An 11,480-nucleotide genomic window follows, 5' to 3' on the forward strand; every position below is an offset into this window, starting at 1 on the left:
TGAGTCTGAACTCTTGTTACATTATGAGAAGCTGTGGTCCTTCAATCTTTAATTCGTTTATATGATTGGAATCGTGAGGTTCTCTGCTTTCTAACAAGGTATAGTTTGTTGAGTTCTGTTTGGAATAGAGTTTATGCCAGAGCCACTGTATTGGATTGCATTAAAGTGCTCATGTGGTCATAGTGTTTTACGCCTGATCAGTATATATGGCTTCACATACTCCTGTCTAATACCATTTGTCTTCTCTGTCCAAAATGTGTACATTATTGTCCTCAAATGAGTGTCCTTTGTCCTTCACGTGTAAGTATAGTGCTGATTCCCTCAGATTCAAGAAGCTGTTTGAATGAGTAGTAACACATGTCCAGTTGACATGACTCAATCTTTGGATTTACAAGGGACTTAAAATGACTGTTCCGTTGCCGGTTACATCCATTTCACACAAAATTCAATATTTCTATCCACAGTTTTCCATGCCAAAGAATTGGGGCACCAAATCTGTAAGGACATCCAGTCCAGTCGCTACTGACTGAAGATTTCAGTAGGAACAGCAGGTCCTGCAACCATCTTTTAAAGTCCACATTCCTTCACTTTTAAAGTTATACATTATCAAAAGGACAGGTTGAGTCCAGCTGCACACAAAACTACAGACAGTTACAAAAAACTAAAAAATATATATAATCTACTGAATAAGCGACAGAAATCTATGACAGACAGTGGGCAAAACAGAGATTAGCAGGAAATCTCAGGAAGCAAAGGGAAAGATTGTGGGGAGACAGATGAGAAGAGAGAAACAAAGCGGCAGAAGTGAGAAAGACAACAGATGAGTCAGACCATTCAAAAGTAAAATGAACAATACAGTGTAAAATGTAGTTGATGGACAAAAACAAATATATAATTAAATACCTGATAAATTGATTTGGTGTACATAAACAAACTATGACGGGAGGGTCTTGTGCATTGTTAAACCACAGCTAACATTAGCACAGCTGCTGGAAACATTTGCTCTTCTGGGACAGATGTCCAGAAGTCACATATTTGCAGGAGTAAATAAACACAAGTTGTTAAATAATTGTAGTTAAATTAAACATGCTGATCCTTTGTGTTATGGACACATTTTAATCCAAAAATCAAAAAAGGTTTGGTACCCAGCCCAAAACATCTACAGGTTTGTTTAAACAGGTATAAAGAGAAGACATCCACCAGTAAATAATAGACTTGGGTCTATGACTGTCAGGAAAGGAACCTACACATCCAGTCCCTTCAGAGGTAAACTGTTATAAATGACAGACCGATAAACTGTGGTTGAGATTCACAGCAGTGTCGTCTTACACCTTGCATCAGCGCTGAACTGTGTTTGTGTTAAATTAATTGAGGCTCTTTTCTCCGGTTACTGATACTGTATCTTCCACGCAGGCTATTCTTCCCATTGATCTGTTAGGGGAAGTGGAGGCTGAAGCTGCTCTCTGAGGAGCAACAGTGAAACCATACCACATCAACACTTAATAATGAGGGTGGCTCTGCACCTCATCTGAGATGTGATGCGAGAGGCCAATGCTACTGAGAAGAAAGGAGCACAGAACCTGTATTTCTGAAAGTTTCCTCTCTTTTCATCACTTCTTGGATGTCAGCCAGGTGAAAAGCTTTAATGGACTAAATGTTCCGTTTATTAAATGGGTAAATTATTAAAAAAACTGATGAGAGCCATCACCAAACACAGTCATAAGATGAACAGTCACCTATTTAAATAAAAAAAAAAAAAAAAAGACAGAATTCTTAATAAGCTAAATATAAGCTACTGTGGGAAGACGCCCCACTTCTACAATCACACTTTACAACATAATCAAGCTCAGTGGAATAACACTCCTCTCTATATTTAGAGCCACTTTCTCTCGTTTTCTCGCATTAGGCTGGTTTAAATCATGACGTCAACAAGCAGTAGAAGGATTCTTAATCAATTAAAACCTATTTCTACGTGAGAATCTGTTTTACAATGCTGCATGTTCCTACATTAATTTTGCATAGTACATAATCAGATCACTTTTGGTAAGGGGGAGCTTATTTTAACCCCTTTGGGGGTTGACCCATAATGGTACATCACCCACATTTATAAGATGACAATATTTTATAAAAATGTATATTAAAACCACCAGATAGTAATAATGTTGTGGATGATAAACACATACAAACACAAACCACAAAGCCTCTGTGGGCGTCTCTGCCTTGGGGTCTCGGAGTCTGGGATCACCACTGTGTTTGTTTTGTCTCAATCTTTGATTGACATTATGTATCACAAATGATTACAATTCATAATTGTGGATGCTTGTTTTAAACATCACACTACTTTTCCATTCTGTCATTGCCCTGACCCAACTCTTCAAAATGTTTCTGTCAAATTCAAAATTATATTTTTTAGAGAATAATCAAATGTCTCAATTTCTCCATTTGTTATGCTTCTGTTTTTTGTTTATGTAGTGTATTGTCAGGTTAATTACATTAGGAAGTATACGTGTAGGTGTGCTGCTGATGTCATTAGTGACATCATGTTTGCCTTTACAGTTGGCCTTTGTAGTTTACCTGCATCAAAGGAACAGGTAGTGGGGACCTCAACAGGGTGTGAAAGGTTCAGTTTATAGCTGTGGAGGCACTCAATTGTGCAGTTCAGTCAATCTTATTAACATTTTATAGCATCTCCACTTTTTTGCAAACAGTGTTGTAAAAGAAGTCCAATGTTCAGAATAAGGCCTGAGGTCAAACACAGCTATGTGCAGTATGTGAAGAACCCTTTTAAAACTGATCAAATATTTTCTTCACTTTAGACATCTGCAACCCCTGGTTTAAAAAAGGTCCCAAATACTTAATTGTTTCCATTCAGATCTCTGACCTAGTGCATTCCTTGCCTTCCCCACAACTGCAATCCGTCAGCAGGATTGCAGCCCTGTCCACGACCTCTCCCCTTCAGGCACTGTTGTAAATCACATGCATTGAACAAATTCAATCAACCTCCAGCTCACTGTGCAATAGAGAAAAGAGATATGTCTGTGCATGCAAGATAATCTAGTGGAACTAAATTCAAGATAATACAGTGGTGCAATATTCTGCTTTTTCCTACATCACTACTGTATATTCAATTCCAGCATTATCGGCAGGGATTGCAAAGACAATAAACTATAGAGGAGGGCAAACACAGTCATCCTCCTTCCCTGTCATTTGTACAAACAGAGTTCACATTAGGTTCCCAAGGGGATTTGATTTGTGTACACACCTGTAACATTAGTTACGACGTGCAGGGACCATTTGTGTAAGTTCAGAAGGGTGTGAAATTAAAGATATCTGACATTCTTTCCAATCACGAAAGACCCCTCAGGCAAAATTTGACAAAAAAAATAAATAAATTTATGACTAGTTCTAAGTGGCAAAACAACAACATGTAAAACATTACATGTCATGTAATGCCCACAACTCTTGACTGAGGAACACAGACTGTTCATTTTAGTGGATTTTGCTACAATCGTTAGAATACCTTGCTCAGAACTCTAAAGGACTGGCCTGCTCTGACTCCTGATGAAGACAACCCTTGTCGTACCTAAACTTCACTCCCTTATGCAGGTGAGTGTGACTCAGGATAACCATTAGAAAAGGACAAAGGATGAGCCATACTACCAGTACACAAAAGGGAACATTTATTTGCATTAACATAGTTAAAAGCGTCTCCTCCTGATCAAGGATTATCTGTGGAAGCAATTGTTTCAGTGACTGATTAGACAGTGACCAACACTACATGACGTCCACATGTATGGATGGCACCTAAGAAGAAAACTGCTGATTACAAAATCTGTAAGATTAAACTTTTCTAAACAACATGACAGGAAGAAGTCGGAAGAATACTGGCAGCACATTCTTTGGGAATTTGTTTAGTTTAGATGTGGTCCAAATGTCTAGCACGGATCTGGTAAGGAGTGTGATGAAATGGACTGCATGAGTCCAAATGCAAAACAAAAGTGATAACAGAATCTTGAACAAATTTGGGACAAATGCAAGACATTAAATATATGCTGCTCTGTACTGGTGCAGGATTTCTTGTTTACTGTGCAGATCTACAGAGTTAGGACTAAGCAATAGAAAATGGTGGGTCACAGGGGACACGGGAAGAAGCTGACACAAAAACCTCCCGAAACTCAATAATGCATTGTGAAGCCCTACACAACAAAGCTATTACAGGACAAGAGGGAAAAGACAGGACAGTAAAACTACTAACAACTGTCACAACAAAAACATCCCACAGTAACTATGGTAACCCGATGAGTTACTTACAATGTGCATTTGGGTAAACCTGCAGCTGCGCACTGAGCCATTTACACCACCCGTCAACCCCTTTTCGACCAATTCAGCATATTGAATCCGGGTCAGCCCGCAATTAAAAGAGACTAATCAGATTAGTATTTTAGCTTAGCAAAGCGGTACCACAGAAGAAACCACGTTATTAACACCACCAGTATATTTTAGAATTCTCAGACCCATCCTCAATCAGAAGTAGTTATAAACAGTCTGTGACAAATATGACGGTGACAGGGAACAAAAGATGAAAATAGCAGCTAAATCCTGGATGTAAAGACAAGGACCACACGGACTTTCAAGCCTACAGTGGAAATTGAAGGTGAAATAATTTTATGAGACGACGCTACTTTCAGGTGCAACTGTAGTTTAATGTGGGTCTATTTCAGTTGTGACATCATCAGTCGCTGATACCCATCAGAAATATTAAAAGTGTAACATAATCGTGAGAACGACTGGAAGCAACTGGGTCTTAAGACTTAAGACTAGAATTTTTACACCGCAAACACTTAACGATCGTCTCTGTTGATTTTTAGCACGGACTGAGCCGGACGGCCACTAACAGGACAAACTAAGTCTGACCAGTCGTCCCAACTGAATCACATTCATAATGGGCCATACAGTTATTAAGTGTGTACTGGGCTTTTGCAATGCTGCAATCCATTTTTTATCTTGATTTCATTATTCAGGTTTCTTCTCGTGTGGTTGACGGCGTTGTGGCATTCAAAACACCAAACTAGCAGATTTAGAAAACAGCTAAAGATTTTAGTGACCTGAATGCACCATTCAGGCAAATTTAATAACCAATCATGGGGCGGCTGTAGCTCAGTTGGTAAGGCAGTTGACCATGGACCACAGGGTCAGTGGTTCGTGTGTGAATGGGAATCAACATTGTAAATATGCTTTGCATAAAAGCGCTATATAAAAGAGACTATTTACTATTTAGTGGCTGATATGTACATTAATAAAAAATACACAGTCCACTGTGTGAAAGAAATACTTGGGTTAATCTAATTGATTATTTGTCATACTCAAATCTACATGTCCACTTACTCTCTGACCTTACAATTTATATAACTTTGTAATATGACAGCATGCTGTGACTGGAGTGAATTGGATAGTACTGTCACTCTCCTACTCCAAAACTTAGGCACAGCCCCATTTCTCACACAGACAACAGGTGTTGTTCACACAGGAAGTATTCACACTTCAAACCACAGCAATATATACATCTCAATATGTTGCCAGCTCAGAACTGTCAGTCAACTTCTAAATATGCTGTTAAAGCGATGAAACCATACCAGTAAATCAACTCCAACTTCACTGCTGCAGCTGAAAACTAAGCAACTGCACAGTCACAATGCAGTGGTTGTAAACAATGTATCAATGAATGACACATCACTAATCAGTGAAGTGACTGGCTGAAAGACACGGGGGAGTAAATGTGCCCTTGCCTAGACTGTGTGTGTGTGTGTGTGTGTGTGTGTGTGTGTGTGTGTGTGTGTTTGTTAGGAAGAAGGAGGTCTGCATACTGAGTGGGCAGCCTTTTGTCGAGCAGCATGAATATAATTTGTAAGGCAGCGATACACAATCTGAGCTGTCAGTGTAGGAGTGTTGCTCTGGAGACTGGTTTTATTTTGATTCTACCACATTTAGGCTTATAGCCTTTAGCCTACAGTCATTCCTATAAATGTACACACTATAGTACTGACTATTATAAAATCATGCAGAATTGTGTTTTCAAATCATTCAGACATTTCTGTCATTTTACCAGTCTTCTGTGTGGCTGCCAGAGACTTAGAACTTACTTATGTTCTATAAACATAGGAAATATTTAAATAGGTCATATGTATACTGTATTCATCTTGAGAGGGCTCGACATTAGCAAACTGACAATTGGGGGAAAAAAAATAAAAAATAATTGAGATTGTGGGAAAATATAAATCCCATTCTGCAGTGTTTCCCAAATACTGATTTATGTATATGACATACCACTAATTGGCTAAAATCGTATTTTGTAGAGATTCAAGCAACATGTTTGACCCTAAAGTCTCCTCAATTATGTAAACCTAAGACAGGGTCATTTTATTTTCCATTTGATGCTGTACTACCCGTTTACTAACTTCACCATACATTAATGAAGCAATAATGTTAATCTGCACAAAGTGTTAACACCATTCTCATATTTAGGTAACCGCCATTAACTTTGTAAAGAAAACCGTAACAAAATGTAGAACATTTTGATGGAGGGGCTGAGTGGCTTTGCACGGATCAATGGCATTTTTGGTTAAAAAGAAGTGAAATGTGTGTGAACAAACACACAGACAGTCTTTAACACATTCCCCTCTGAAAGACCAAAGTTTGCTGCAGCTGAAAGAAGCTGCTTAAATTGTAAGTAGGTAATTAGTTGTGTCATGGTTAATAAGTCCTAACCCAGTTTTTTCTCGCCATCAATAAAACACACTGAACATGTTCTGTGTCAACTCCACCAAAACCCAAAAACCCAAAAAGGTCATAACATTCATAAGGCCTAGAGGGATACTAACACTTTTACTAGATGGCTGAACATTTTAAATGTAGTTTAAATGTCTTAAAACCTTTTTTTATTTAAACTTTTTAATTGTTTTAAGCAAGATGTAGTTTAATTTCCTGTTGAAATTAACTCCACAATATCACAGTGTAAGCTCTAATTCATTTAGACCTAGTGAATAACACTCCTACCTGTATGTATCTTATTATAGATATGGACAAATAAGGCCACTGTAACAGAATTTTAAACAAGCTTAATTGAAAACAGCATTAAAAAGTTAAATGTAAAGCAACTGCATGTTAATTTCTAAAAACATTTCTATGGTAGAAAATCCACAACTTATCTGACGGATGAACCCTCCCGTGAAGTCAGGTTTTTTTTGGTTAGACTGACACATTTAACCAGTCAGAAAAGGTCAGTCTCTGGGCACTGAAGACACTGAACCCCCAATAGCCCTTTCCCACCCCCAGCTGTGTAGTGTCGGTCCAAGCCCGGAAGAAATTGGGGTTGCATCAGGGAGGGCAAATCAACACGCAGACAGACAATGATCTGCTGTGGCAAACCTGAACTCATGGGATAATCTGTTTTTCAAACAGCAAATGTTGCAATTAAATTCTTCTATTGTACTATTGTATTGAAAATAGCCTCAGCAAATGCAAAGCTTTATGTCGAGGAGCAAGTAACCATACTAGCGCAAATCAAAATAGTAAAGTCGCATGAGCCGTTTGGACAGATCTTGGTTTTAAATGAGAGAATGAAGGAGTTGTGCAGACGTGATCATACAAGGAAACACCACAATTGTCCACCAGCATGTAAAACGCCCAACCAGGCTGTGTTTGACAAGGTAATGATTAAAAACACATCTGCTAATGCAACCTTCACACACTACTTGAGTCAGTTGAGCCAGTTATCAGCTGTCTAGGCAATGTTTTTTACTGGACAGCCAAAGTACTTTATATAATATTCCCTGAAACACTGCGTATCATAATTTATAGCTTGTGTAGCATTTCTAAATGTGGGGGGGCGGGTATAGCTCAGTCGGTAAGGCAGTCGTCCACGGACCACAGGGTTACTGGTTCTATCCCCGGTCCCCAGCTATATGTCTCCAGCTGTGCAGTGCTGGTCCAAGCCCAGTAGAAATTGAGGAGGGTTGCGTCAGGAAGGGCATCTGGCGTAAAAACTGTGCCAAATCACTGTGATCCGCTGTGGCGACCCTGAACTCACGGGATAAGCCGAAAGGAAAAAAAAATAAAGAAAAACAAATATATAGCATTTCTAAATGGAGATTAGTGCCGCTTCCTCTGCTGTCACTCAAACACAATCACCAGTAATACTTTGGGTTTAAAAAGGTTTACAATATGTAAAAGGAAAACAGTCTTGCAAGTGATCATATTTATTGGACACGTAGACAGGAAAAAAGGGTTAAATTGTATTTGCCCCAAATACTGTCCAAAAAATAAAAATACCAATTTTATTTTTTAGCAATATCACCTAGCAATTGTACGGGGGCGGTAGTTGGTCAGATGGTAGAGTGACCATAGGGTTGGAGGTTCGTCCCCCACTTTTCCCAACCACATGTCAAAGTGTCCCTGGGCAAGACACTAAATTCCGAACAGCCTATCCCCGTCCATGCAGTGCCGTTCCAAAGCCTGATAGAAATCTGGGAGTGTTGCGTCAGAAAGGGCATCCGGCGTAAAAAACAGAACCATATGAGCTACTAATGACTGGCAAAAGTTTAAAATGATCCTGCTTAGAGAAGTAAAAACTTTTTTTGAATAAATGCCTGAAGTTCCCATTGCCACCTCTGATTGGCTTCTTCTCCATGGCAATTGGGCCCAAGGATCAAGGGTATTGCATTTATTAAGAGCTGAGCACCAAGCCACAACAATAAAAGCATGACTTCAAACTAAATAGGCACAAATCCTATAAGTATGTCTTTCTACTAGAAATATGCCATTAAATGTGAAGGGGTTCAAAAAGTGGTTGAACTGCCAGCAATGCAGAAATATTGGCTTCTGAAAGTCTAGCTTAAGTTTCATATTGTGGCCTTAATAAACAAAGCATTTAAAGACGAAGACAGAAGTTCAGAAAGAAAATAGTGGGCACTCCTACTTCATACTAGTCTTAAAGTGGTCCAGCAGTGACACATGTAATCACTAGAGAATCCTAACCATAAAGAGTCATGTTTTGTTGTTTCCACATCAATGGGATTTTTAATGCTATTTTTCTTTGTGCCTCAACACCAAAATGACTCACATTAAGCAGGTAATAAAAAGGAGCAAAACACATCATGTTGTCACTGTCAACTACACAGACACAACCAAACAGAACAACCACCAGCCAATCAGCACTGGTTGATGGGCGCTGGTCGTCAGTAGGTCATTTTTATTCTTTTTTTAAAACGGGAACTTCATAAAGATGGACTCTGCTCTGCAGATGAAATCATCAGTGGTGAATGTAGAAACTGAGATGCTGCAATATGTGTTCTTTTCAGACAAGGAAATGAGAGTATAAGTGAACTGATCCAGCTCTGCAACTGTGGAAGCCAACCCCCTGAGGAGAGCCAGCACTGAGGAATACTCCGAATTCATTTAGACTTCACCAGCACCCCCTTCGCTGACCACTGCAGATGTGCCCCTAGCGTGTAACATCAGCTTTGGTAGACTACCACAAACAATTTTTAATTATTCATCCTGGAGTTTCCTGTTGTGTCTCTTGGTTTTCCCAAGTTTTACTGAAATGTTTCTCTGACACATCAGTTCACTATTCTCTATATTTACTTGCTAAGTCTGGCATTGTGCAAAAGGGAATATAAAACGAATTTATAATTATCAAAAGGTGATCATTTCACTCAGAAAGCTGGGACATATTCGTGATTTGAAATAAACTTCTGTCTAAAAATGCAAGAAAAGTAAAAATAAAAATAAAAATAAAAATGAAGGCAACATCTCTCAGGGTCACCACAGCATAAAGTGTGAGATCGGTTGGGGATTGGATTGGAACCTGTACTTTGTTTGTGGACATGTAACCTGTCACTAAAATATTTCCATCACTGTATTAGTATAAAGCTGAGGCTACCTTTGCATGAGCTTTGCTAGAGGCAACATAATTATTTCCATTCGTGTTCTCACAGGCCAAACCACCTTCAGGTACCGTATTAAACCACATGTCAACAGCTAACAACGCTTCAGGTGACCTTAAACCACACTCTATATAAAATACTGCAGCTGAAGGATAGTTCGATTATTTACGAAGTTCCTAATAAGACATCATATGCGTCCCCCATTCTATGTTCTGCTTTTTAATTCGGCATACATATCTAAACCATTGGGGATACAAAGATATTCCAAATCTGAATTACATATTTCGGTTCAAAGTGCATGTCCTTTACCGCAAGTAGCGGTCTAATTTAGATTAAATGACACTGGAGGTAGCAATAAGGACATGGTTTAAGTTGAACTCCATTGACTGGTAACATTGCAATATGGCGAATGGAAGTGTAGCTTCTTAATATCCCAAAAATTTCTTTAGTGATTTTCAAGGTATGAAACCCGACCACGTTTGTCGACAACCGAAGCAGATTTATGAAACAGTTGAAGGCTACGTGCCCCTGAAGGCGGCACGTAACGGGATCTGTCAACATCCATTCCGGAATAAAATGTATTTATTTTACACGGGCTTTATTCGAGTGGGTTTATATCAGCCAGAGTCGTTTTTTCCAGCCTTCATAGCAACATGCCAGTCATTAGCAATTATGTAACCCGTTTTTTGAAAGAAGAATGGCTGAGCCGAGAAAACGACGAACTACGGTTGTTCGAAAGCTCTCGGCAAAACTGTGCATTTAACTGCCGCAGCTCCCGTGTTGAAGGGAGGGAGACGAGAGGGACATTACAGCAACACCTCAATGCCAAAAAAAACCCACCTAATATTGCGGATACGGCGCAGGAGAGTCCGGTCTGTCGGTCAGAAAATCTCCACGGAATCCAGTGCCAAGGTCCGAGCAGTCCTACCGTCCTCTACACTCACTTTCCGGGCATTTTCTGTGACCATGGACCATGTCAGTCGCACGGAGGAGGGTTTGTAGCGCTGCTTCACTGTAGAAACCAAGCAGACTGCTCCAACTTACTGCTCTGCTGGTGTTGAAAGACGAGCTATGATTAGTCCATTATCCGGAGATGAATGTGTGTCAGAGCAGCTGATTGGTCCATACGGTGATGGGCGGAACTATAATAGATTTAAAAGCGCAGGACGTTCGGTTTCAGCGAGACGGTTCTAATGAACTAAGCACTCCCGTAGATTCAATGTATATATTTAAAAATTATTTAATAATGAAGTTTTAATATTATTTTCAAAATCTCTGCAGCATCTGCACCATGGAATAACTACATGCAGAGTATATTGTTTATTTTAATTTCTTTTCTTTTAAAGTCAGTATAATAAGGAAATAAAAGGGAAACGTGGCTTTGTTTTCTCTAAATATAAAAGTGTTTCATATAAAAGTTTAGATCTTTGATTTTTCTTTGACTGTCACTGAATGATCCAACCAGGGTTTCCTCTGCTTTTTGTTTGTGTTGTGTATTGTAATCGGATTAGGAGCTATACCTTCAGGTGTACTGAT

At 39.2% G+C, this 11,480-nt stretch overlaps 1 protein-coding gene across 2 annotated transcripts in view; it reads right to left on the bottom strand.

Annotated features, from left to right (window-relative positions):
- tpst1 (tyrosylprotein sulfotransferase 1) overlaps positions 1-10,997 on the bottom strand; it is a 50,291-nt gene extending 39,294 nt beyond the window's left edge. For both annotated transcript variants that reach the window (XM_067506998.1, XM_067506997.1), the window contains exon 1: positions 10,785-10,997. The gene's annotated coding sequence lies outside the window, so the exon portion shown is untranslated. The remainder of the gene's footprint in view (positions 1-10,784) is intronic.
- Between the last annotated feature and the right edge of the window lie 483 nt (positions 10,998-11,480).

This window comes from Channa argus, chromosome 6, assembly GCF_033026475.1.
Source record: "Channa argus isolate prfri chromosome 6, Channa argus male v1.0, whole genome shotgun sequence".
In the NCBI taxonomy this organism is placed as follows: Eukaryota; Metazoa; Chordata; class Actinopteri; order Anabantiformes; family Channidae; genus Channa; species Channa argus.